This window comes from Coenobita brevimanus, chromosome 113 (assembly GCF_032717465.1).
Source record: "Coenobita brevimanus isolate Jiangsu-jjx chromosome 113, ASM3271746v2, whole genome shotgun sequence".
Lineage (NCBI taxonomy): Eukaryota > Metazoa > Arthropoda > Malacostraca > Decapoda > Coenobitidae > Coenobita > Coenobita brevimanus.
Window position 1 is genome coordinate 7634368 of NC_137066.1, and position 27329 is coordinate 7661696.

Genomic DNA, 27329 nt, shown 5'->3' on the forward strand with positions numbered 1-27329 from the left:
CTCTGAGGATTCCTGGACGATGCACATTATCCACATGAGTGTTCACACCCACGGTGGGTGTTAAAATGTGACCTGCCCGAGATTGCTTAGGGATTCTCAGCTTGCCAATGTTAATCGTAAGTGCAGAGTTAGGTTGACCAGTAAACTGCCTGTTCTGAGAGATTTGAGCAATCCAAGAACTGGCACGTTTCCTGGTTAATAATGTAGGTTAACCAGTAAACTGCCCGTTCTGAGAGATTTGAGCAATCCAGGAACTGGCAAGTTTCCTGGTTAATAATGTAGGTTAACCAGTAAACTGCCCTTTCTGAGAGATCTGAGCAATCCAGGAACTGGCACGTTTCCTGGTTAATAATGTAAGTTTAACCAGTAAACTACAGGGGTCCTGAGAGATTTGAGCAGTCCAAGGACTACGTTTCCTGGTTAATAATGTATCCATTAATAGAATAATGGTGTACTTTTGTAACACAAGTACTGATTGCTAGGCAGAGAGAGAGAAATGACACTTTTGATGCTCCACCTTGATTGCTTTCACAGGTGCAGTTGGCGGGCGCAGTATTGTCGTGGAGATCAGCTGATCATCTCTGCCGCATGCTGCCACCTCTTTTCTTCTGCCATACCATCTTTATTACTATTGATTTGTATTACATAATTTTACATGTAGGCACAGTTGCACCACAACTGTCACACCTACAACGTGTATTACAGACATCACGCTACATAACAATTAGTTGTTAATGTAAATGTACTGAACTTTTCATTCAGTTTGACCTGAGTACAGGATTTTACACCGTCGTCATGGAGTTTTTTCCTCTAGCTTGCTTCTATTAACATAAATACGAGGTTTTTACGCTCATGGGCGACTGTGATTTTCTCCTGTAGCAGGATAGTACACACACCACAGTGTGAATCTTGTTTGACTGAGTTAGGATTTATGTGTATGTATATCGAAAATTTTTTCTTAAGAAAAAATTTGATTTTGATGGGGCGTAATGTCACGAATTCGCGCGAGCGTATTTATAAATTCATGACATTTTACATCAGTGGGAAAACCACGAATTCTAGTGGAATTCCCACTGTGCATCACTCAGTTCAACCGTCCTCACATTCGCTCGATTGGGACGGTTTTCAGAACATTTCTCGCTGTTTCACAAGTGATCATTCGTAGGCACGACATTAGTGCCTTCACTGAGTGATTTATTGTAAGCGTATATCGCTCACTTTCTTTACGCTGACCGTTGAAGTTCACACGGCCATCCCTCGCCCTCTTTCATAATTTGAAATTAGTCAGGCTTTGATCGTCGCGAGAGAAGGTTCGTTGAGCCCAGCGTGGAGCAGCGCCGCCGTTGTACAGCGAGTTCCTGAAATCTCCACCTAGATGGCGAATCGGCAAAGAGGTTTAGCATATTGCAGCGTCCGTTCTACACAGGCACCCAGGGCTGGGATGCACAAAACTCCGTCGGATGGCAGCCTTAAGGCTGGCCTTATATGAAATATTAAAGGCGGCCCTACGGCTGCCTCTAAGGCCCATGCACGACGACCCATTGCCTTGTCTTAGGGCTAACTTAACCCGTCACGTCCCGAGGTTTTCCGCACCTCCGACATCCCCCAGTCCCGAGGTATTTTCGATTTTTTTTTTTTGGCTAAAACCTTCGCTTTTGGTGAGAAACATCGAAAATTCATAGAGAAATCGCTCACCTGAGGTTTAAAGTGCCCAATCCAGGTAGGAGTTCCTCCTTACCTGAGTGGGTTTTCTAACATGCTGGCACCAAAGAAAACGAGTTCTATGGGAGGGTAACTATTTTATCCACTCATAAACGGTATTTATTTATTTACTTGGTACGAATGTATATGTAGTATGACAGTATATTGGTTTTCAAGCAGTAATAAAGGCATTATAAGCATTGTTTCACTCACTAACTAATCACCATACCTGACCTATTTTTGCCACACTACCTGATCATTATTTCTGGCTGTTTCTTCTTCTAATGCTATGTAAACATTGTCCTCCACATTGTCATCGATTGGGGAATCACTCTGGCCCTGAATAACTTTACTAGCCAGGTCACTGGTAACAGGTCCTTTGCCAAGACAATGGCGTGAGGGGGGGAGGGGGGAGGTTATGCAGTGTAAGGCATTGTCCCTGCTTGGTATCTTGTACAGGAATAGAGGAAGGTGTCCCGTGTATACATACGAAAAATCACGTGCGAAAATTGAAAATTGTGCAAATTAGGTACCTTGCAATTGCACGACGTACTGGTACGTCGCCGGGACTGGCAAATGCAAATCGTGGTGACGTACCCATACGTCGTCGGGACGGGGCGGGTTAAGTTTCGTGCATTGGTCTTAGTTAAGGCTGGCCTTAACTGTAGGGAATGTTTTGGGGGAAATCTAGTGCGTCAGCTGCGACCGTGCCGACCAATCAGACGGCAGAACATAAACACTGGGGCAATCACAGACCTTCATGAATCAGCTGGGGGTGAGAGGCGAGAGGAGTGTTTATGTTACCGTCATAGTGGGAAACCCGTCACTGTATAGAATGCCTAGGTAAACTTTAAGCCAAGGTATAAGATAAAATCATCTGTACACATTTCCTTGGTATTCTGTAGATTACCGTGTTTATTTTAGGCACCGTCAGAAACGACCAAACTGCAGCAAACCGGCAAACTGTGAACTCAGTCATTTCAATACGTTAGGTTAATTTAGGCTGCGGTTAGTTTTAGGCTGGGATGGTCTACGCTACGTTTAAGTTCGATTACGGTAGGTTAGGTTAGGTTAATTTAGGTACGGTAAGTGCTTAACATAACGTTCTTCTAAATTAACCTAACCTAACCTAGCCTAACCTAACCTACATTATCCCAGCCAAACCCCCTGTTGTTTATTACATTATACTTTGCCATAAAAATGTTTGACATTCTACAGAATACCTATGCATTCTATTAAAGTTCCAGGTTAGGTAAAATATATAAAGTCAGATTGAAAAAAACTTATACTTTGCCAAAAAATGTTGGTCATTCTATAGAATTCCTAGGCGTTCTATACAATACCTTATTTTCACACAATGCCAGTAACAAAAACACAATAGTCAAGGATAAGCACGTGAAGTGCCGGTAATTAATTGAAAATGTCGGGTGCAATGAAAAGACGTCCCAATATTAGTGATGAAGAGCAATACACCCACACAACCTTTAAAACATTAGTAAGATGAGAAGGTTTAGGAGTAAAGAAACAAAATAGCAATATGAATAGGAACTTATTATGTTTGCCATGTTTTACCTAACCATTGTTTAACTTTAAACAAAGTAATCAGCAACCACAGTTACCTGGCATAAAAATGTCACCATAGACACCTTGGTTCAGATCTCTGGTGGTTAGAATTAGCCAAGATATAGGCAGCGTGATTGCTGCCAGGATATCTGTAATTACAGCTCAATATAATTTTGTTGCTGTCACAAACAACTTGCACATCCAGTGAATAAAACCGTTTGCAGCTAACCAATACATGTTCTTTGTGATCTCGGGCCTTATTTGGTATTAGGGTTCAATCCATTGCTCCAAGCACTTCAGGAAGTTAGGAATAATGATGAAATATCACCAATCCATAATATGGCTGCATGGCATAGTAGAGGGAAAATAAAGACCATAAGAAACACACAAACATCAAGAAGAAGGGGTAGAACAGAAGACAGAAGAGGGCAGTAAGGAAAGAAAGTCTGGAGACAAAAAGGCCCCTTTTAGTTGCCCCTTACAAGCAGGGATACTGGGGATGTATTCTTCCCCTCCCTTCCCATGGGAACCCAAATACTTTAGGAAATTTATTTATTGTGTGAAAACCCTCGTCTCTGTCCTCAGCAAACCACTGGGCATCTTAATTTTTCTCAGTCATTTTCTGTATAAAGTATCTGTCACACGTGATATCATTTTGCATACACTTGACTCATGAATACCACCCTGCAACAACACTCTGAAAATTCCCACTAGCGTAGAACCTCTGGGTTGCCAAAAATTGTTGTGTAGGCAAGAATTGCATGGCAGTGTAACGTGACACTCCCAATATGAGGCTCAAGTTCCGTTAAACGAAGGAATTCGCTCTTGGGGAGACGATATTGTCCCAATACATGTTCATCATTTATGTTACAGGGGTTCAGTGGCTCCAAGAAACCTCCATTCCCTTCGCAAAGAACGATCTAGTTCACAGGCAACCATCAACTCCATGCAGAGACAAACAATAACAAGTTGGGTCAGGTTTGTGCTACAGAGAATATCAAATCGGAGTTACTTTATTTACGGGTCTCAATACGGTAAGGCTGCTCCGACCCGGCTTCAGCGGCTGAGGCGGCTTTACCGAGGCTTACCCTCCTGTTGGTGCTTCGTGCATGGGCCTTAGCGACCCACGGCCTTAAACTACCCGACTTAAGGCCGTGTCTAGCCTTAAGGCCGTTTGTGCATCCGGGCACAGTTCCTTCCGCTTGCCCCCTCTACTGACCAGTATTTCTTTTCGTTTTTCTAGGTTCAAGTGTTTAGCTTTTGAATGAGCGAGTGAGTGTATTCTTGTTATTTTGAATTCATTTTGAGACTCATGTAATGTAAAATTGATTAACTGTAATCAATAAATGTATAGTTTTTTTCTTTGAGCTTAATGTAATTAAAATCGTGTTTTATTTCTCCACTTTAAGCTTATTTTAGTTGCTGCTCCAAGTTCGCACAAACGCTTTACATTATTCATATCTGGTACTTAGGCCAGTCCTTTTGTATTAAGCTTAAATCCGTTGCGTCAGCCAGGAGTTAATGCACCGGCAAGAATCTGTTTATTACTATTAGCATTAGTTATTGATTGTCAGGGGTGGAGTCACTTTCTCGAGAGGCTAAAAGTACTACAAACAGCACTCGTGAGTAATTAGTCTCTGCTGTGTACTGTTGAGAAAGTTTATAAATTCTCATCCTTAGAGAATCGGCAAAGTAAGCCGGCATAAAGTAAAACTTACTGCTTGATTTCACAAGTCAATTCATTGTCTCCATTTTCAAGCAATTCATGTAATACCTAAATTCACGTCCCCCCGTGACACACACACACACACACACACACACACACACACACACACACACACTTATCGCAAATACTCCGGTAACCGCTCTTATTAACTCCCTACTTGTACAGCGGACATGCAGCACCTGTCTAGCTACAAACCTCACCCTTTCTTTGGCCAACTCTCTAATTCAGGGGTTGATTAATGTTCTTTTTTTTCAATTATTCAACTGGTCAGTCTGGATGTTTCTATGTCTTTGCAGCAGCTAATATCCTCCAGTCCTTTAACCCTTTCAGTCTGAGGCAGTTTTTATTTCATATTTTATTATTGGCACCATCAGACGATTTTATTCACCTTAGGGCAGACCTTTAGTGCTGAAGGGTTAAGGAAGGTTGGATGTATCCCCTCCAGTTCGATGGGTCTGCCATAATCCGAATACAAGCGTCTGATGGCAGCTGGAATATAATAAAATTCTGTCATGGGATTGAAAGAGTTAAATGGAATGTGTACAGGCGTTTTGAAATGGATGCATCTTGATATTTGCTTCCTTTTTGTTCCACTTTCTTTAGAACAGACAAGTTATGCAAGTGCTCAGACTTGAGTTCTTTCATAATTTGCATTAAAATATCCCTTCCATTTCTCCACATAGTTTGAATCTATTCGAAGTCCCCACCGATGTCTTCAGCTTGCCCTTCCTTTCTCTGGCCTTCCCGTCCTGGTTCTCTACTGCCACTCCTCTATCCCCTAGACTCCCTGTATTTACCATTAATTTCGTTTCTGTGTCACTCCCTCCAACCTTTCCCTAAACAATCATAATTTTCACGCTATCAATCCTCCTCCGTTCCTCCCCCCGGTACCTCTTTGTCCCACATTCAGTTCCTCCTTCGTCTCCGTTTTCCATTTTTCCATTCCTCCTTGCGGCTCTGTCATTAGTCTCCAATTCCTTCCATTTCCCGATCTCTTCCATTGCCTTTTGAGGCTTTCTGTACCTAATTTTAACTTTCCTTTTAATCTATCTTCCAGACATTCTTCTAACCAAAATATACTTCTACTCACCTTCAATACCCGTGGACGACATTTCTGTTTTACTGTTGTTGCCATACGATTCACTGTAGTTTAGAGGAACACGCTTGTTGTGAACGGATTATTTAAATCTATATTTGTCCACCAGTTAGGAAAGTTTTTCTTGGGCTGAATGGAACTGTCTGAAAGTAGCAAGGAAAATAAGCCACCGTTGTAGTGAAAAGAATAATTTCTTTTTCCACAGTTCTCCGCCCCCCCCCCCACCCTCCTGTTGTCCTTTCAGTTCTTCATTCTAGCTTACCACCCATCAGTTGTTTCCGGTTTAATGTAAACCGAAATTTAATTCTACCGTATACACAGGGCATGGGGAAATAAGTCGTGTAATTAATAAGTCTCTAAGACTCCCATACTCGCACTCTGGTGAATAAAATCTTCCGGACTTAGATGGAGTACAATAAAGAATAATCCCGACGATGAGAAGGTTGATGGTGAAAGAATTAACACTCTCAGGCTCTGTACTCACACTCAGCTGAATAATTTCGTCTGGCGTTAACTGGAATAGAACACTAGAGTTGTCTTTATCATGAACGAGTTAAGGCGTCATATAAACAAAAAACCTGTAGCAAGGCGTGGTAGTGAGCCTCCTAAAGCCACAACAATACAACCTCTCATCTTGCCACAGCACTCCCAGGGCCATAGACTCGTGGCTTATACCGGGGTCACTGATATCTCTGTTATATCACTTCACTTTTGCATTGGCTGCGTTATCCCTTTCATTGCACTGCCGTCTTTTCAGTCCTAATCATTATACTACCATGCTATCTTAATTTGACTTGGAAAGAATCTTGAGTCGTGAAGACATTAATTAAGGCCTTTTCAGGTCGAAAAGTCTCGCCAGTACTAAATAAAATCATGGTATGGTATCAAACAAAAAATAAAAATGACATTTCGAGCTGAAGAGGTTATTAGTCTCCTGTTGCTTGTTTACAGACTTTATGCGTTAGACAAACAGATGTCAATACAGTGGAGGAGAATAGTAAAGTGTAATCTATCCGTCCATCATCCAATCCTTTTGTGACCCATCAGGATCGTAGGAACCCGGGGTTAGGCTACTCAGTCCTGATCTTTAAGGCGAGAGTGACCAGCCTCACCTTCCCTGAGTAGCATTATGTGGGCAGTAAACCCCACCACCCTTTGCATGTAAATTTTTACAGGCCTCATCTGGTTGGAGTGCCTTAATCCACTAAACCCCCACGTGTTATTTCACTGTATGGTTATCACCAAACACCCTGCTTCCTAAGATGATTCAAAAGCCTTCAGTTATCTCTTGGATTCGAACCAGGGCGCGTTAACCCAAATGTCCTCCGACCACAGACCTCCAACAACCATGCCATCCAGGCGTCAAAGGCAGTCCCAGTTTCAAACCGCTTACATTAGGCTTTCAGTAAACATAAGAAAATCGCCCTTAATAATAACGTCATTGTACAAGAACAGTAACATTAAAGCGATGAGAACCTTAATATTGACAGGCAAGGTAAAGATGAGTATTTAGCCAGATTACAAAAAAATAATGATGGTAAAACTATTTCATGACTGTAACAATAAAATTATGAAAAAGGAACGACTCCACGAGATTACCCATCACTGTGAAAGCTACCCAGGTTAAACAGTTAAGATAACAGCTAAATACAAGCAGAATAATAAGGATAAAAACTCTAAAAAATTTAAAAGTAGTAAAGCGGTAACAAGAGAATGCAAACTGAAGCCATCAACAGAAATAATCAGTCGTAAAATAAACCCTGAATTAGTTCCTATTACCCTCCTTTAATAAATACTTACAGTTCTCTGACCAAGGGGGCTCGAAGGCTGACTTGCCGATCTCGTAAGTTCACCTTGTTGTAGTTAAGCCACCTGTTTGGGTTAAGGTGAATCAGGTCAGAGGTGAGTGAGGTGAGGGTGATGGAGGTGATGCAGAGGTGAGTGAGGTGAGGGTGATGGAGGTGAGGCAGAGGTGAGTGAGGTGAGGGTGATGGAGGTGAGGCAAAGGTGAGTGAGGTGAGGGTGATGGAGGTGAGGCAAAGGTGAGTGAGGTGAGGGTGATGGAGGTGAGGCAAAGATGAGTGAGGTGAGGGTGATGGAGGTGAGGCAAAGGTGAGTGAGGTGTGGATGATGGAGGTGAGGCAGAGGTAAGTGAGGTGAGGGTGATGGAGGTGAGGCAGAGGTAAGTGAGGTGAGGGTGATGGAGGTAAGGTAGAGGTGTGGGGTGTAGGTACGGCCGAAACTGTTGTATGTTATAGTAAACTTTCCATAAGCGAGTATAATTAATATGGAGGAAGGTATGGGTCAGGGTAGATCGGTGAGGTGAGTTAAATCAAAGCGAGGTGAGTAAAGGGAAAGGCAAAATATTTCTTCTAAACCCTTTTGTACAAAAAGCCTTTCCTAATTAAAATCGTATGGATTTAGAAAAACATTTAATAAAAAGTTTATCCTACTGAAAGGACTGATATTTTCACAAGGAGTCCAGTGACGTAGGCCTACAGCAAAACGGTACTGTAGATCTTTTGTTCTTTCCTGCCTTTAAAATAAAATCGATTGATTTTTACTAGAAGTACGTCTGTTGCGACTGGACATTCCTTTCTTTATCTGGATGTATTTTGCATTTCTGACCTTGGTTACTAAGCTTCCTATTAACTTTGTATTCCCTTGCCTCCTCAACCCACATTTAAGCGGGAATATCGTGCGGGATGATCATGATGGTTATCATGATGATGATGATGATGATGATGACGGAAGTGTTTTTTTTTTCCTTGTCTTCATCATAGCACTCAGCCTTGGCATAGTAAGGCCGGGATTCATGAACTAACTCACAACCAACTTCCTGGGGTAATTCTGGATTTATTATTTCAGACATGGGACCTGCCTGCCAACACACCCTCACCTTTTTCCTGTCATGCTCTTTAATGCAAGAGCTTAACGGTACCCTCACGAAGAAATGTGAAGAACAAACCAGAAAAGTATTGGTATACATCTGTGTTAAACAAAATTACATAAAGCGGTGGATTCTGAAGCACAATAAAATTCTATTGGCAGCCCTGGTTACCTCAGTGTGGCCAAAATTCATGGGACGAGGTCGATTGTTCAGAGGGTTTTTTCAGCTTCGCCTGTATCGTGATGCCCCCGCAAGCAGTACGCTACAGTTAACCCCGCCTTACTAGTCCTCCTCGGAGTCTCAGCATCGTTATAATCTTCAGCGCGAAGATTGACGCTATTGTGTCACGTTGCTGATGACGCCTCGGGGGTGAATTGAACACGTTACGGTATAACTATATTGATTTTGTCCAGTGTAAATAAGCTACATGAAACAGTATCAAACCACACAACTATGATGATTTAAAGCAATAATGGTTCAGTAGGTCTCTAACACTCCTTGTATATATTACCATATTATTCTTTTTAAATAGATAATGAATGGAGGAAGGAAAAACAAAGGGGAAAAAAATAAGTCCATGTGCCTAAAGGCATCCTCCATTCATAAAATACCCATAACAACTGGACTTGAACTGAAGTGGATCAAATGTTTGTGGGAAACAACTCCCAGGAAGCGAATTCCAGAGATTAGTAGTTCTGGGGATAAATGAATTTTGATAAGCAGAGGTTCTGCATTGCGGGGGAGAGAGTGTGAATTCATGGGCACTTCCAGCTGCCCAAGTATTTCGGGAGAAAATGTGAAGGGAAGGAACAATTGAAGCCAGTTCGTCTGAACACTTACGGTAAAAATATCTATAAAATAATGCTAAAGAAGCAACATCTCTACGTACTGATAATGGAGGAAGGTCTTGCGTGATGGCAGAATTATTGATTAATCTAATGGCTTTATTTTGAATTTTGTCCAACTGCCTCAATGCAACCGCTCCACATCCACTCTACAGTGGTGAACAGTATTTGATCTGAGAACGCACATGACTTTTGTTTATTGTGGCCATCCGCTCGTCAGTGAAGAACTCACGAACTCTGTACATAAGGTCCAATTTTTGGGAAGCATTTTTAGCAAGGGATTTAACCTAAGTTGTCCAGCTGAGGTTGAGGTTTAGAGTAACACCTAGGATATCAATTAGAGTGGATATGGGAATACTTACATCATTTAAAATTATGTGAGAATCTGAGGGATTCTTTCTGTTGCTGAAATTAATGTATTTAGTTTTCTGAGCATTAAATGAGACCAGATTTGTTTGTCCCCATTGATTAATTTTAGAAAGGTCCTGGTTCAGAGAAATAGCTGTGTTGATTTGGGAATTTATAATATTAAATTGTGTAAAGGAGGTACTAAATGTGAAAGAACTATGAAGGGTCGAGTCATCAGCATAAGAGTGTATTGGGTTGTGAGTGACAGATAGGAGGTCATTTATATGAATGAGAAAGAGGATTGGCGCCAAAACTGATCCCTGAGGTATGCCAGCATTTATGGAGTGAAACTGAGAATAAATACCATCTACCATGACCCGTATTTTTCTATTAATCAGGTAAGAAGAAATTAGAGGAACCAGTCATGCAAGGCCATAGTGTGACATCTTAGACAATAAGGCCTGGTGCCATACTCTGTCAAATGCTTTTGATATATCTAGTGCTGTTGTGTGTGTTTCACCGTGTTGGTCTATTGTTTTGTTAATTTGATGGGTAAGAAGGCAAAGAATGTCTACAGTTAAACGTTCTTGTCTAAATCCATACTGCCGATCATTGATTAATTTATTGATTTCTAGATGCTTGATTATGTGTTTGTTAATTAGCGTCTCAAAAACTTTGCCAAGAATGGAAGTTATTGCAATTGGTCTATAGTCTGATGGATCAGAAGTTGCCCCCTTTCTAGAAACAGGATGGATATTTGCTTCGTTCCAAGAGGCTGGAAAACTTGAGGTACGGATGCATAAGCGGAAAAATTTTGTCAATACAGGAGCCAACACTGAGGAGCAGTTAAGTACTACTGAAGAAATTTCATCTGGACCAGTAGCTATGTCTGCTGATAGATTCTGTAATACAGCTTGTACGTATCTGGTGTGAATCATGAAAGGAGGTATTTGAGGGGAATCAAAATCAAGTACAGGAATATTGTAATTTTCTGTATTTAGGGGAGTTTGTTGAAAAAATGTCAACAAGAAGTTTGGCTTTTCCACGTGGGTCACTTACTAGATTTCCATTGGGGGACTGTAAAGGTGGAATAGAAGAGGTGGTAGTGAAGTTAATTTTGAATATATTAAGGGCTGACCAGAATATTTTGTTATCATTTGGGTTGTTTAGTAGTTTGTTAGCCTGTCTATGCAGAAAGTTTGATTTAGAAAGATTGATGATAGTTTTAGCATGGTTTCTGATATTTCTATAATAGCTAAAGGCTTCTTTGGTTTTGGTCCTTGTATAAGTGTTATAGGCTATTGTTTTATGTTCTGTTACTCTAGCACAATTGTACTCAAACCATTTAGGAGAATTACATCTTTTTCTGTAACTATGATGGGGAACGAATGTTTCCATGCCGACTTTAATGAAATCCTGTATGTGGCCCAATGTGGAATTTGCATATTGGGAGAAAAAGGAAGTCCAAGGAACATCCATGAAAAAATAATGGAGTCCCTCCCAGTCTGCTCCGTCGTAGTGCCATTTAGTCACCACGACCTGTTCAAAGCAGGAGGGTGTGGTAGGTGTTAAACTGGTGGCTGGGATAGGCATAGATTCTAATCTATGGTATTAATCAGTGCAACACCATACATTCTATTAACACTAATCATCTAATCCTGTGTTTCCCATGAGGAACGTAGTCATCCGGGGCTAGACAAGTAGGACCTGGCATTGAAGATGAGAATGATCAGCCTCTCTCATCCCTGAGTGGCATTACGTGAACAATAAACCCCAACCACCCATTAGATAGGAACCTGCATAGACTCAATCCGACTGGAGTGCCTTAATTGCTCACTAAACCAGCAGGCGTAATAATTTGGTTATATGGTTACCACCCAGCGTAGTAAATGGTTTCCTGGTGTACAGGAAACCATTTGGCTTGTCACTCAGTGTAGAGTCACCCACAGACGACTGGAGGCGGAAAGAAAGACAGAGAAGAAGGAAAGATGAGAGGAAAGAGCAGTACCCGAGAGCAGTACTACATCCAGTAAGTGGATGGTGAGCTCCCCCACCTACCATCAATTCACAGGGTGCAGGAGAAGAACGCCTTCACGTGGTGACACCGATATAGCTGGGCAACTCTGCCTTCCAGTAAAACAAACGTCCCTCAGCTCTTCCTATTTCCCAAAAGAGGGATGGTGGACTGCATAAAACTGACAACGTTAATTGGATTCACTTTCAGATAAACCAAGAACTACAAATAACCATTTAACATCCACCATTTCTGAGGTACTGCAGTTATATCAGTAGCAAACACGAATGTCATTCATGCTTACCAACAGTACATAACCAGCACAGGCCACATTGTTCATATCCATAACCATCTACCCCATGGTATAAATAATTCCTTGGTCCAGTATAAACAATTGGTCAACACTGGAACTTTTACCACTGTCGGTCTTTGCTTTTGCCTATGAGATTCAGTCTTCAAAATACAATGCATTGAGACATACTGAAAGCAATATATCTTCACTGTGGCTCTCTTCTGTTCAGTTTATTCTAGAAAGCACAAATTTTTGCATGCCTTGGATTCTATCTTTTATTGGTACTACTTGACGGCATGAGCTGCTTAGGTTATACAAGGTACTCATTTCCGTGAATTGGGCCTTTGAGCCTGTGGCGGGTTATTCATTCACTATTCTGTGAAGCAGTGCCACGCATCATCCAATTTACTACAGTCATCCAATTTACTACAGTCACGTCCCCCCTGGGGGTAGGGGGGGGTTTTCAAGAATACTCCCCCAGTATCCCTGCTTGTCGTAAAAGCTGACTAAAAAGGTTGGCGGAGGGTTAGTGCCCCTCCCCGGAAAACAACTAACTAAAAAAACAAAAAATAAGCCTCGGACAAGGACTGACCAAACGATGATGACCAAGGACCGGACAAAGGACATGGTTATAGGAACCTGGAATATAAGGGGAGCGAATGATGAGGTGAAAGAGAGAGAGATTGTCCAGGTGCTTGAGGGTGCGAAAGTGGATGTATGTGGAATAACTGAAACAAAATGGCGAGGAGAAAATGTGAGAGAATGGGAGTATGGATGGGGTATATGTGCAGGAGTAGGTGAGAATGAGAGGGCAAAGGAAGGAGTATGTATAGTTGTGAGTAAAAGATGGAAGAGGAGCATAAGACAGTATGGATCAGTTGGGTCAAGGATTGTGTGGGTAAAGTTGAAAGTTGGAATACAAATGTGGGCAATTGTGTGTGTGTACGCGCCAACGCAAGATCGTGCTAGAAGAGTGAGAGAAGAGTTCTGGACAAATGTAGAAGTGTGCATGGATAAGTCTGGAAGGAATGAGAGAGTGTTTTTGATTGGTGATATGAATGGTAAAGTTGGGAATGTGAAGGTGGATAGAATAGTTGGTGAGTGGGGTGTGCCTGCTGAGATAGATGAGAATGGCAGTGCGTTAGTGGACATCTGTGCTGGGAGGGGGTTGGTGATAGCCAATACCCTCTTCAGGCATAAAATGATCCACAGGTATACATGGCGAGTGATGAGAAGGGTGGGTGGTGAACTGAATGAAAGGAAGGCAATGATTGATTATGTGTGTGTGGATGAAAGGATGCGAAGATGTGTAATGGATGCAAGAGTTTATAGAGGTTGGGGGAGTGGACTTTCTGACCACTACTTAGTGGTGGCCAGAATTAGAATTCAAGTAAGATGGAGGAATAGAAGAAGGGAAAGACGAGAGGAAGGAGTAGTTGCAAGGAGAGTGGAAAGGTTACAAGAGGATGAGAAAATGGCAGAGTATAAGAGAGAAGTGGAGGAACGATGGGCAAATATGAATTGGAGCAGATGGGAGACGTGGAAGGTGTGTGTAGGATATTTACAGAAGAAATATGTGCAGCATGTGATGTGGTGTGTGGAAGGAAGAGAAGACGGAGGGGGGTGCAAGGAACAGTGTGGTGGACTGAAGAGGTGAAACAGGCTGTGGCACAAAAGAAGAAAGCATACAATGAATTGATGAGAAATAGGGACGTGGAAGAAGTTGAGAGGCGGAAGAGAGAGTTATATGTAGAAAGAAAGAGAGAGATGAAAAGATTAGTAAGAGAGAGTAAGAAGAGAGTGGATGAGGAATTTGGAAGGAATTTGAGTGTAAAGTGGAGGGACTGTAAGAAAATGTTCTGGAAAGAGGTGAAAAGAGTAAGACAGGGTGGAAGTGAAGTTAGCAGGTGAGTGAAAGATAAAAATGGTAGATTACTAGTGGAGAAGGGAGAAAAAGTGAGCGGATGGAGAGAACACTTTAAGGATTTGTTGAACGTAGAGGATGGAAGTAATGCGAGTATAAGTGGCTGGGGAATGGCTGGGAGAAGGAGGGAGGTGAGAAGACAGGAAGAAATCAGTAGGATAGAAGTTGTGGAAGCAATGAAGAAAGTTAAATCAGGGAAAGCCTCAGGAATTGATGGAGTGTGTGGTGAAATGCTGAAGCATGGGGGAGAGATAGTAGTAGAATGGATGTGGAAGATGTGCAGATTAGCCTGGGAGGAAGGTAGAGTCCCTTAGGATTGGAAGTCAGGTTTAATTATTCCCTTGTACAAAGGAAAAGGAGAAAAAGAAGTGTGTGGTAATCATAGGGGCATTTGTCTTCTTAGTATAATAGGAAAAGTGTATGGTAGGATACTTATTGACAGAGTTAGAGAAAGAACAGAGAAATTAGTTGGAGAAGAACAGGGAGGCTTTAGGAAGGGAAGAGGTTGTGTAGATCAGATATTCATTCTTAGATCTTTAGTGGAAAAGTTTCTAGAGAAGGGAAAGAAGTTGTATGCGGCTTTCATGGATTTGGAGAAAGCATATGACAGGGTGGATAGACAAGGATTGTGGAAAGTTTTAAGAATATATGGAGTAGATGGGAAGTTGTTGAATGCTGTGAAGAGCATGTACGATGGTGCGAAGGCTGCAGTGCGTGTGGATGGTGAACTAAGTGAATTTTTCTCTTTGAAAGTTGGGTTGAAACAGGGATGTGTCATGTCTCCATGGTGGTTCAATCTGTACATGGATGAGGTAATAAAAGAGGTACAAGGTAGGGTAGTGGATGTTGGAGTGGCCCTGGTGAGAGAGGATAGTGTTTGGAAACTCCCTGTACTGTTGTTTGTAGATGATACTGTGTTGTTGAGTGAAGACGAAGGGGAGCTGCAAGGCTTGGTGGATGAGTCTGGGAGAGTGTGTGAGAAACGGAATCTAAAGGTGAATGTAGGGAAGAGTAAAGTGATGGTCTTTGAGAGAGGTGAAGTCAGTGAATGTACAGCGAGGTTGGATTGTGAGGAATTGGAAAATGTGAGTACGTTTAAGTACTTGGGTAGTGTGATGAGTAAGGATGGAGGTTTGGAGGGTGAAGTGCTTGAAAAGGTACAGCAGGAAAGAAAGGTTGTTGGTTCTTTGAAAGCAGTGATAAGAAACAGGGAAGTGAGCATGGAAGTGAAAAAGTTACTACATGACAGTATTGTGATACCAACTCTAAGTACGGAAGTGAAGCTTGGACGTTGTTGGAAGGACACAAGTCAAGAGTGAGAGCAGTGGAAATGAGTTATTTAAGAGGAGCCTGTGGAGTCACATGGAGAGACAGGCTGACGAATGAGGATATAAAGGAGCGTTGTTGATGCGGATGTGATAGGAAGAGTTATGAGGAACACACTGAGATGGTTTGGCCATGTGGAGAGGATGGAGGGTGAAAGACTGACGAAGAGAGTGTATGTGAGTGAGGTGGAGGGGGGAAGAGGGAGGGGGAGGCCGAGGATGAGATGGAGGGATGGGGTGGAGAGGTATATGAGAGAGGGGGGTGTGAGTTGGGAGCAGGGCAGTGAAATGGCGGGGGACAGGGCGACTTGGAGGCGATTTGTTTGTGGCCACCCCAAACGGGATTGAGGTGTCTGGCAATAGATAGATAGACTTCCCGTACTTGTCACTGTAAGTGCTAGTTTATCAGTCCACGAAGGTGGATGTAAAGTTGAGTCGAATGGTGCCAGAATCAGGATTCGAACCCTGTGACCGGCAGTTTCGTAGCGACCAATGCTAACCAAGCGGTTAGACTGGAATATCAACGTATAAAGAAAACAAAAAAAAAGTTCGCCTCTCCTGGGTTTGGGAAAGCGGTGTCGTGAATCCGCAGCAACTGACAAAGATTACTTTATCTGACCACAGATCTGTGTCATCAATGTCGTTTGTTGAGATTTCACCACACTGGCATTCAGAATCCATGGAGATAGAAGCAGACAAGAAGATGACTTTTGATGCCGACCGTGCAGTACCAAATGCAAAAGCAAACTGTATAGGACAGTGGTTCCCAACCGGGGGTCCATGGAAATTCGAGGGATCCATAGGGATTCTATATATTTTTACATTTTTATTCTACTGGAATTAAGAGACATGCAGTCCAGTATAAAATTCAGACTATACAGTACTTAAAACAGAATGTTAAAATGCTAGAATTTTTCTACAATGTATAGTATGTATTTGTTGCAAAAATAGATGCTATTAATTTTGCTTGCCCGACCTATTTTGTTGTAGAGGTCCACAGGTGAGAACGTGGTTGGGAAAGGGGGAAGGAGACAAAAAAGTCTGGGAACCACTGGTTTAGGAGATGGTTGACAGTCTCCTCAGCTGAGGCAGATACGACCCTTTACCACCACCTCACCCACAGGCACTTGAGACTCACCCAAGTGGAGTGATAATCTTGCCGTCACAGGAGAACCCAGTCTGGTGCGGTGCCTCTCAGTGTGGTGTTGGATTACAGGAGAGAATGCACCATAATTTATACTGAGGCTGTGTGTCCCTGCCTTACAGTAGTTGTGTTCTACCGCCATGTTGTGTCATCGTACCTAATGAGGTCCTCGATTAAAAGAAAAGCGACCACATTTTTATTGAGCCTATGTTTTTGTTTCTCTCTCTCTCTCTCTCTCTTTCTCTCTCTCTTTCTCTTTCTCTCTCTTTCTCTCTCTCTCTCTCTCTCTCTCTCTCTCTCTCTCTGACTTCCAATAATCATTCTGTCTCGTCAGTCTGAATGGATAGCTATATTCAAAGAGTAATACGTCCATATTTATATTATGACTCTGTGTTTTTGTGTTCACGTGTTCCCAAGGCCGCTGTGTTCTTGCGTGTTCTGTGGTGGAATTCTTAAACATATTTTCTACTGATTCCCTCTTGTAACTCAAATTCGGTTTTGTAAGAAGGGCAAGGAGAGTGTCCAGTCTTCCCATACCGTTTGTTCCTTCTGCAAAACTGAATCTTAGTTGTGACCGGCAAATTATCATTACATATTTCATTACAGGAAAGACAAAAGACAATGCATACTCGTATTTCTCCGTTTTTCTTGTATGCAAATACAAACTTAAGTTGAGACATGGAATCGATGGTAGATGTGTTCCAGTGTTCTAGCACTGTTTCAGTCGTGTTCTCATACTCCCTCAACCGCGGTCCCTCTCAGCTGGGTGGTATTAAACGACAATGTGTCCACATTTTGTACCTGTGGTGAAGCCGACTGATCTATAAGTGATATACCTGGGGGATCTTCTTTTTTTTCTTTGCCTTCAAGGAAAGGTCGAATATCTGCTCTTGGAGAGCTCTGAGCTACTTTCTCATGAAATACGAAGTTGATCAGCTTAACATTTTGAGTTTATTTAACTTGTCAGCTGTTGTGTCAGCTGATACATCAGCTGGCAATTAGGCATTTTCAATTTCGGCTATAATTAGGCATTTCAGCGAATTTCTTATGAAATAATAGTTGCCCAGCGTGAATTTTTGAGTTGATTTGACAAGTCAGCTGTTGCATCAGCTGATGCATAGTTTTGCCGCAGGTCAATGAACATAGTCTCTTCTTATGCTTAGGCCGTTTGTGTTCACTTAGTCCCGAAGCCGTTGTGTTCTTGTCCTGTTGTGCTCTCGTACTGAACTGTACAAGAGAATGTGTTCATATACTGAGGACGTTTGTGTTCTTGTCCAGTTTGTGTTTTCATGTTGGTTTGTGTTTTCGCGTTTATTGTGTTCTCGCTTGTTCACTCAGTGGTGTATGTAAGCCTTGTCTTCCCTCGTAAGATGAACCATTCGTAGCTAAATAAAAAAAAAATTATTTTCAAAGAATGAAATATAATTTACTTACATGAATCTCGTCTTCCTTCGACAGGGAATTATTTCTGTTTCCTGAGGACATGCATGAAGGCTTTATATGTCATTGGAAATAGGTATGCGACGTCGATTATCACATCGAGCGAACCAAACAGGCGAGCCACACTGATCAGCCATTCGTGTTTTTGTGCTTAAGAAGACTGATAATTAGCCATTCGAGATTAGGATAATTATTATTACTTGTCAAAAAAATCGCTCACTTTACTTTCCAATGGATAAGGCCTCGTTCCATGGATTATAATAATTCCAAATATCCCCATACGTTAGCAAGTTGTTCGTAGTTAGGATTATCAAAAGTTTAAAGGATCTTGGAGTAATCATGCAATTCAGTTATCAAAATATGATGTTTCCAAAGTCATTGAAAAGAAAAAAAATATCGAGCAATTTATAACTACGGTTAAGTAAAATAGACTATCACCATAATACACCTTCTTTTGTTAGGCAGATCAATCATTAGTAGTTACAGTGATAAAATAATAATGCATTCCATTTTTACGGAATGAAGATTCGAAAGTGACAGGAAAAATTATTGTTTTTTTCCAACTGCAAACGAGGGAAACAGGTGAGCACAAAAGACCAATGCTCCAACAAAAACGACAACAGTTTGCTTCGCCGAACAGAAATAAGGAGCAACTCAACAGGTCCATTTTCTTCATGGATTAATTTAGTGTCAGTTCTCTCCCGTCACTGAGGGGGAAAAAATAATCTCCCCGGGGTCCGGAATCTCAAATTAGCGGTCAGTTCCCCTGCCGTAACTACGATTTGGTTTGCAGGATGGACAAGGAAACCATGAAACAAGAAGCTGATACACAAACACGCTTGACATCTGTTTCCTGTCGTGATTTTAATTTGGTTTTGCAGGAAAGATAATGAAAGGAGAGTATATGTTCCCAAGGCCCACGATTTACAAAGCTGCATTCAGGTCTATTTGATAATTGTAAAATATAAGTAATAAGACAGAAACTGAGATCCTTCCCAGGTTTGTTGCTTTGCCTTAAAAAAAAAAAAAAAAAAAAAAAAAAACATGGTGGATATGCTCTGTTCACTTTAGTTTGGCCAAAAATTGCCTTCTCACCATATTGAGTGCAGAGCTATAACAAGGGATTCACACTTGAACATGAGGCTAGTCACGAAGCAGTGCTATGACAAGGATGTTGTGCTGTAGCACTGTCTTTTTCTGCCACCGACCTACATGAAATAAGTTGGAAAAGGATGGAAATTTTAGCCAAGTTAAAGTGAATGATCCATATTTTTTGTCACTGCTCTATGTGTGTGTGTGTGTGTGTGTGTGTGTGTGTGTGTATCAACAGTATATAGTGTACATGTTTATCTGTTTCTCCGTGTGTATATTTGTCTAACTTTGTGTATGGCTCTGGTGTGCCTGTGAACTTATCTGCGTGTCTGCTCATGGATCTATCTGTTTCTGTTCTCAGTCTATCTGCGTGTCTGCCTAAGAATATATGTGTCTGTCAGTCTATCTGCGTGTCTGCCTAAGAATATATGTGTCTGTCAGTCTATCTGCGTGTCTGCCTAAGAATATATGTGTCTGTCAGTCTATCTGCGTGTCTGCCTAAGAATATATGTGTCAGTCAGTCTTCTGCGTGTCTGCCTAAGAATATATGTGTCTGTCAGTCTATCTGTGTGTCTGCCTACGAATATATGTGTCAGTCAGTCTATCTGTGTGTCTGCCTGTGAATATGTGTGCCTGTCAGTCTGTCTGTGTGTCTGCTAGGGCATATATGTGTCTCTCAGTTAATGTGTGTGTCTGCCTGAGAATGAGCGTCTACCTGAAATTCTGTGTCTCTATCCGTGAATCTATCTATGTGTCTACCTGTGAATCTGCTTGTGTCTCTACCCATGATTCCAACCGTGCGTTAAACCATGTATCCACCTGTCAGTTTGTCTGCGTATTTACCTGCGAATCTAGATGTGTCCGTGAATCTTCTTCTTTTTTTATTTTTTAGGCCTTTCGATCATTGGGGCCGAAGCCCCTGGTCATTAAGGCCATATAGAGTATCTATCTATCTATCTATCTAATCGATATATATATATATATATATATATATATATATATATATATATATATATATATATATATATATATATATATATATATATATATCCATGCATATATAACACACACTTTCATGTACACGCTCATGGCCTTTGGTTCCTTCTTCCTCGCATAAAAATATATATATATATATATATATATATATATATATATATATATATATATATATATATATATATATATATATATATATATATATATTATTTTTTGTATTTCTTTTTTAATTTTTTATATTTTTTTGACCTTACATTATTTATAAACAAAAATACTTAATCTAAAGACCCTAAAACTAATCACCTAACAGACAGATCGCTAACCTACACTAAAACCTAAGAGACAAATATCTAGACCTACACTGATGGTAGAAAAGCCTCGACCAAGAGAACATCATCAACTGTAGATATGTAATGCCTTTCTACATTACGTACCTGCACTCATCACCTGATAACTGTCAGTCGAGGCACAGCCTAATATAGGGGACATCAATATATGAAAGAGAACCAGACTAGTCAGGAACAGTTCCATATACGTCAGCACAACTTAAACAAGATGGTATAATGTATTTATATAATATGTACAAAAAGTGAAGTACCTCGCCCAACAGACCACCATCGACTGCAAGTGCCCAATGCCTTTCTATATTGCACACTTGCACTCAGCAGCTGGTGACTGTCAGTCGAGGAACGGGGCTTAATGTAGGGGACATCTATATTAGAAATAGATCAGTGGGAGGAGGAACTATTTCAAATATGTCAACTGTCAACCCTAATTAATAGTACAATATATACATTTTTACAGTCGATAAAAACCATAACCATACCTTTAAAAAGTCATCACTCTGATCAGTCCGGTCTCTCTCAAGAAAGCCATCAATTTATCAGTCATAACAATGTCCCCATCACCGAGGATGGTGGAAAGGGTGAAGGAGACGTCTGCTGCGCCGCAGTAATTTATAAGTGAAGCGCGTTCACGAATAAATCGCCGACAGCGCAGAATGATATGACTGATAGATAACACCGCGTCACAGATGTCACAGTGCGGTGGGAATCGTCTTTCCATATAAGGTTTCATGTGCGTTAGGATGGTGGCATTAAGCCACAAACGAGCCAACACTTTTTCTTCAAGGCAACTGGGACGGTTGGCAGTGTCCCAGTCGCCCAGGTACGGCTTACATGTTGGAATAATTAGCCTGGCCCACTGACCTTGCCACAGACGATTTACTTATTTCTTTCCGAGAGAGGGACTCGACCGTAGATCACGAGGAACGTCCCAAGTCTTCTCAAGCTCTACAGCCGACTTTGCAAGTAAGTCAGCATGCTCATTGCCATAGATACGACAATGACCAGGGACCCAGATCAGCGTTAATGACTTGTTGCATGAATGCAGTTTATTAACAATGCAGCCCTGGATCTTATTAGAATCCTTAGTGCAAGAAGCAATCACCTGAAGGGCTGATTTCGAGTCTGAAAATATGACAAATGAGTTATGCCTAGAATTGAAAGCATAGTCTATGGCACTGTCAACTGCTGAAAGTTCGGAGGTAAACACAGATGCATGAGTCGGCAACTGATGCCTGAGGGCACATTCGGTCGACCACACACTTGCACCCACACATTCACTCGACTTGGAACTGTCGGAACTGTCAGTGTGCAATTGGTGGGACCCCAAGTGACGAACGATGATGTTACGAAACAAGTGGTGGACCTCCGCCTCCGGCGCCTTGGTCTTTGGTGCTGGGAGCCATGAAACATCTATGGTAAAGCCGGGTGGCTCCCAAGGCGCTATATTTTTTGACACCATCTTGTCACAGTTACTGGGGTACACACCAAACTCCTGAGTCAGTAAGTGGAGGCGAACGACAAGTGGCCGATGCACTCCCCGCATAAGATGGTAGTATTGGTGCAGGGAGGTACAGGCCACGTTGCCGATATTACTTTTCCTTGATGTTCGTAGGCCATATGATAAGGCCAGGTGATCACGGCGAATACGGATGGGAGGCACATTTGCCTCCACTTCTATGCGAGCTACACGGGTACACCACGGGATGGCTCCAAGACACATTCACAGACATTTATTCTGCAACACATCCAGTCTTCTCAACGTGGCGTCAGATGCCCAGCCATACACCTGAGCACCATAGTCTAGCTTCAATCGAATAAGGGACTTATGCACCATTAACCCCTTAACTGCAGGGCGTCACTTTCGTGACGCTTGGGAGCAAGGGATCATACTGCGGGGCGTCACTTTTGTGATTCTGTTATTTTGAATTTGCCCGGGCTTTCAAGTGGTGGCTTGTATCATCTATCAGTACTGCCAATGTCCAACACTAGTCAGCACTCCTAAGCTCATCTGTACTCCCATCCATTATTGACAATTTAGCCATTTCTCCCTGTTCTTGACTCCCCTCCCTACCTCCCCTCCATTACCCTCTCCTCTCGCCTGCCCGGCTGTGCTATGCTAAGTAAATCTTCCCTGGAATTTTCCACTGATTTCATCCCTTGAAATAAGCCCAATGCCCTATTCTTATACCGAATAATATATACAAAAAAGAAATAAGGTAAGTGAGAGTGCCATACACCTGGAATTGGCTAATTATCACCTGACAACACCTCACGTGCACTTGTTCGCTAATTTTCACTGTTTATTTCCCCTTGAAATATGGCGTATAATCTATTCTCATAATAAAAATATATATAAGAAAGGAAGGGAGAAGCCTAAGTGATATTTACATTCACCTGGAACTACCTAACTTATTATGTATTGTCTAGATTTCCTGTCAATCATTTCATAGCGTATATATCAGCTGCTGTCACCAGGCTGACATTGGCAGCATTGCACTCCCCCTAGGCAGGCCACCACACTGTATTCTATGCCAAGTAAATCTTCCCTGGAATTTTCCACTGATTTCATCCATTGAAATAAGCCCTATGCCCTATTCTTATACCAAATAATATATACAAGAAAGAAATAAGGTAAGTGATAGTGCCATCCACCTGGAATTGGCTAATTATCACCTGACAACACCTCACGTGCACTCGTTTGCTAATTTTCGGTGTTTGTTTCCCCTTGAAATATGCTGTATAATCTATTCTCGTAATAAAAATATATATAAGGAGGGAAGGGAGAAGCCTAAGTGATATTTACATTCACCTGGAACTACCTAATTTATTATGTATTGTCTAGATTTCCTGCCAATCATTTCATAGCGTATATATTAGCAGCTGTCACCAGGCTGACAATGGCAGCATTGCACTCCCCCTAGGCAGGCCACCACACTGTATTCAGTTTACTCTCATCTTTCAAGGTGAAAGCACGTCGGATTCGCGCCTGTCAAATTCCGCCGCTTTTTAGCCCCATGCAAAGGGCCCTGTGACCTCTACCCCTACTAAACCTCGTGTGGAAAAAGGTAAAGGGCTAAGTGACTGCTGTAGAACGTGAACTGGCTAATTTGTCAATGAAAATGATAGAGAGTGACTACAATCTTTCTGGTGAGTAAAACAGTGCAAGTGGATATGTAAATAATGTGTAAATAATGTGTAAACAGCAAGTGAAAGCAATGAATGTAAATATAAGTGAACAGTGGAAAATAGTTTTATAAGTTACTGCAAGTGACAGTGCCTAACACAGTGTAAATAAAATAGAAATGTAAATAATGTAAATAAAATAGAGAATGTAAATAGAAATGTAAATGAGTAGTAATATAAGAATACGAGTATATATACTAGGAGTAATGAAAGTGAAAGTTTCACTCTAGCATGTATGAATACTATGAGTTATGAAAGTGAAGGAGAAAGTGACAGATTCACTCTCAGCACTAGTATACAGGACGAGAAAGTGAATGCTACGTATTTTACTGAAAGAGAAATTGAATGCCTACAGTGACAATAAACTACTATTACTGAAGGAAACTTATGGATAAAGACTGTAGATATATATAAGTGTTATATAGTAACAGAAATATAAAGTGTGAGTGTTTTTATGAATAATAAATGACAGAACACCAGCGGCGAACGATCGCAAGTGGGAAGGTCATACGCGTTCGTAATTTTCATTGCTTTCACAGTGTTTGTTTTTTTTAGTATGGATTCCAAACTATTTGAGAATCATAGAATAGTGTTTCTAGTGATAATATCAGGCTGTGGTAATCATATTATGGGTTGTCAGGAAGTGTAAAGTGGAGACTTCGTTACCCAACTTCAGAGGTCTCCACAAGTCCTACGGTACTCGACGAAGGCTCAACAAACATCCCAGGAGAAAGCTGAAGGTATTTGCCATAAGCATATGTAATTTTAATATTCTAGGACTAATAACTGATTTTTGGCAAATATTTTTAAAGAGTCTGTCGGAGCGCGAATATGCCCGTGGGACACGCAAGTCAAGGCAAAACAAGCCCGCGGGACACGCAAGTCAAGGCAAAACAAGCCCACGGTGTAGGGGTTAATAAAGATTTTCTGTCGGCACCCCATGTAGTACCTGCCAGGTACTTGAAGACATTTAAGAGTTTATCACAACGAGCAAGCAAATTATTTACATGAACTTTGAAGTTCAAACAATGATCAAAATGTATTCCCAAAAACATTACAGAATTTTGAAAAGGTACCATCTGATTATCCAAAGTCAAGCACAAATTAGGTACGTTACGATTAATGAAAACTACAGAGGTACACTAAGGGACAGAAAATTTAAATCCCCACTGCAAGGCCCAGTGGTGGATGGAATCAAGGGCTGCTTGAATTCGCCCAGCCGAATATTGTGCATTACGGGAAGACTGCCATATTGCACAATCGTCAGCAAAAAGAGTGAGTATTTAAAATTCCTTGGGATGGGAGCTGATGACAGAATATCATTGATCATAATACTAAATAAAGTGGGACTAAGCACACTTCCCTGTGGCACCCCGTTTTCCTGGATAAATATATCTGATGTTACGTTACGGGGCAATTTGACAGAGAAAGTCCTGTCCCTTAAGAAATTTGAAATAAAAACAGGCAAATTTCCTCTTAAACCATAAACATAGAGCTTCATTACTTTACCGTGTCGCCATGTCATGTCATAGGCTTTATGGATGTCCAAGAACGCCCCTATCATGAAGTCTTTATTGGCATTGCCTCTGCAATACAATGCTCCAAATTCATTAAATGACCTAGTAAACTTCTGTATTTATGGAAGCCAAGTTGTTGATCATTTAACAAATTCTTTGACTCTATAGCAAAAAGCCTATTGTTTACCATTCGTTCCTTGACCTTACATAGACAAGAAGTTAACACAATAGGACGAAATGAAGTGGGATTCATAAGACGACCAGCCTCTTTGGGTAACGGTATGACATGCACAGAGTGCCATGAGTTTGGGAACGTTCGAGATGCCCAAATCTCATTGTACAATGTTAACATCTTAATCAGGCTGTCCTGATTAAGATGCTGGATCATACTGTACGTGATGGTGTCTGGTCCAGGGCTGGTGTCTTTACAGGATTTAAGGGCAAGGAGCAGTTCATCTAATGTAAACTCTTGGTTGTACTGGGAGTCTATGTCTTCTGTGTCAAAGTCTATTGTCTGTAGCTCAGCTGTGCATTTATGATGATGGAAATGCGGATCATAATTGGCTGAGCTACTTACATGAGAAAAACTCCTGGCGAGGATGTTAGCAACGTCCATGGGATCATCATAGATGGTGTTGTTCACCTGCAGGGTGGTCACAGGGATGTTTGGGCGTTTATTATTTAATATTTTAATACCGGACCAGACTTTAGTGAGTGGAGTTGTTCGATTCACCGTGGACACAAAGGACCGCCAGGAGTCACGTATCGCCCTAATTATTATTCTCCTTGCCTCAGCCCGGGCCTGTTTGTATGCAATAAAATTTTCCTCAGTGGGCTGAGTATCAACAATCCTGTATCTCCTATTGCGTTTCCTTAATGCTTGTTGGCAATCCGGCATCCACCAATGTGCTCTATGCTTTGCAAGAACTTTAGAAGTCTTGGGAATAGCAGCCTCAGCTGCTTGTAATATGGAAGTAGTTACATTTTCGACCTTAACATGTATGGTCTCCTCAGATATATCAAAATTGGCGATCCTTGAGAATAATTCCCAGTCCGCTTTCTTATAGTTAAATTTTGAAGGTGGAGGGTCCGAAACAATGTCACATGTATAAGAAAGGCAGATGGGTAAATGATCACTTCCCAAGGAATCGTCATAAGGGTCCCATGAGAAATCTTGATGTATACCAGGGGAGGCCAGAGATAAGTCAATGGCCGAAAAGTTACCAGTACGATCATCTACATGAGGCGCTCTACCATCGTTCAGAAGGCAGAGGTTGGACTGTAGTATTAGGTTGGCTACTTGCTCCCCACGACCATCGATCCTCAAGCTGTCCCACTGATAGTGATGGGTATTAAAATCGCCCAACACTAACTTATTTCCTGGCAGATGTTCAAATAGTGAATTCAAAGCATCACTATCAATGGGGCCAGGTGGAAGACAGTACAGAGAGCAAATAGACAGACACGTGTTATTAATTTTACTCTGCACGTGACAGCTTCCAGAGTAGAATTTAGAATCACTTCCGTTTGTGGGTGTGCTTTGTGTGTGTATATGGCAACTCCGTGACATTCATATCTTCTATACGAGTGGTAGTGTTTGAACTGTGGAGGATTAGGTTGATCCACCAAGCGCATCTCCTGTAAACAAATAACATCTGACCTGTGTATAGAAAACAAGATTGCTATATTATGTAACTTATTCCCAAGAGTCCTACAACTCCACTGTAACACAGTGAATGCGACAGTTCACGATTTTCGAGGGTGGCCAATGTGCTTAGTTTTTTTTATGCCCCCCGTAACCAGGCGAGTGGCTACCAGGGGACCTTTCCCGGTGCTTGCTAATGGAAACCTCCATATTTTCATCAATAACTAGGCTCCCAGAGTCC